This window comes from Mastomys coucha, unplaced genomic scaffold (assembly GCF_008632895.1).
Source record: "Mastomys coucha isolate ucsf_1 unplaced genomic scaffold, UCSF_Mcou_1 pScaffold12, whole genome shotgun sequence".
In the NCBI taxonomy this organism is placed as follows: Eukaryota; Metazoa; Chordata; class Mammalia; order Rodentia; family Muridae; genus Mastomys; species Mastomys coucha.
The window spans coordinates 21,320,863-21,322,765 of NW_022196894.1; positions in this window are offsets into that span (position 1 = coordinate 21,320,863).

Here is a 1,903-nt window from a genome sequence, read left to right on the forward strand (position 1 = left end):
GGAAACTGGGAATGGAGAAATTCGCATGTAAATAAAGAAAATATCTAAAATAAAAAAAAAACAATAAATTTATGAAATTCTTAGGGAGTCTTCTTTTCTGTTCCATTGGGTTATGCATCTGTTACTGTGCCAGGAGTAGGCTGTCTTTATGAAGCCTACTGTTTAGCACTATGAATCTGTAGTATAGTGTGAGGTCAGGAAGTGTGTTACCTCTGGCAGTGTTCTTTCTTCTCTGGATTGTTTTGAAGATCTGTGGTCTTTTGTGTTTCTGTATGAGTTTTATTTCCTATTTTTCTAGTCTATGAAGAATGTCATTGGAACATTTATAGCTATTGGAGTAAATGTGCACATTACTTTTGGTAGTATGGCCATTTTCACAGTATTAATTCTGCAACCCAAGAGTTTAGAAAGTCTTTCCATTGTTTAATGTGTTCCTCTGTTTCAGTTTTCAGTGTCTTATTGCAAAGCCTCTCATCTCCTTGACCATGTTTTTTCTATATATTTCTCTCTATATATTCTATATATTAAGCTACTGTTTTTTTTGAGACAGGGTTTCTCTGTATAGCTCTGTAGACCAGGCTGGCCTCAAACTCACATAGGTCTTCCTGCCTCTGCTTTCTGAGTGTTGGGATTAAAGGCATGTGCCACCACTGCCCAGCTTATTAAGCTATTGTTAGTGGGATATTTTCAGACTTTTTTCTTGGCAAGTTTGTTATTTGTATATGTATGTTTTATATATAGATATATGTTTATATGTGATATATATGTACATATATATATGATTTTTTATGATAACCTTTTATCCTAAAACTTTACTGAAAGTGTTTACCACATGTAAAACTTTTATTGTGGAATCTTTAAAGTTATGTATAGTATACAGTCATGCTGTGTGCAAATAGAGATAGTTTAATTTTTCATGTCTTATTTCTATCTCTTTTATGTCTTTCCCTTGTCTTATTGCTCCATCAAAATCTGTGAACACTGTATTGAGTAAGAGTGGAAAGGCTGGGTGCCCTTGTTTCATTTCAGGCTTTAGAAACATTTTCAGTTTCCTCCCATTTAGTGTAATGTTAACTACAGGTTTTGTCATATTCAGCCTTTATAGTACTGGAGTATGTTCCATTTAGTTCTAGTTTCTTCAGGACCTTTATCATGATTAGATGCCTAATGCAGTTAATGACTTTTATGCCTTTACTGAGATGGTCATGTATTTCTGACCTCAAGTGTATAAAGATGGGGGACTGCGGTCAGTGCCTAGGGTCTGATGAATTGAACTCACATCCCTGAAATAAAATCAATTTGGGGTTGAATGTAATTTTCAATTCAGTTTGCAAGGGTTTTTTGCTTTTATTTATTAATGTTTACATCCATATTCAGGAAATTTGGTCTGTAGTTTTCTTTTCTGTCATGTCTTTATTCCGTTTTGTTATTGGGATAATGCTGGTCTCATAGAATAAATTCAGTACTGTTCAGTACTTTCCCACTCTTGTGGATTAGCTTGGGAAGTCTGGGTAGTAGATATTCCCCACAGTTGGGTAGGTATAGGAGCACAGTAAGCTGTCCTGCACTCTTTGTGGGGAACTCATCACCACTGATCAGTCACACCTTTTGCTATGGGTCTGTATAAGTTGCTGACATCATTTGGCTTTAATTTTGTGGGTCACATGCATTCAGAAATGTATCTAATTCTTTTAGGGTTTCAACTTGTTAAAATATAGTTTTGCAAGTATTCCCTAATAATCTTTGAGGCTTCACTGGAGTCTCCTGAAACACTTCCCTTTTCAGCTGAATTTTATAAATCTGGGACTTCTCTTTCTTTTGATAAGTTTGGCTATGGCTTTATTGATATTGTTGATATTTTCAAAGAAACAACTCTCTGTTTAATTGATTTAATGTATTGTTC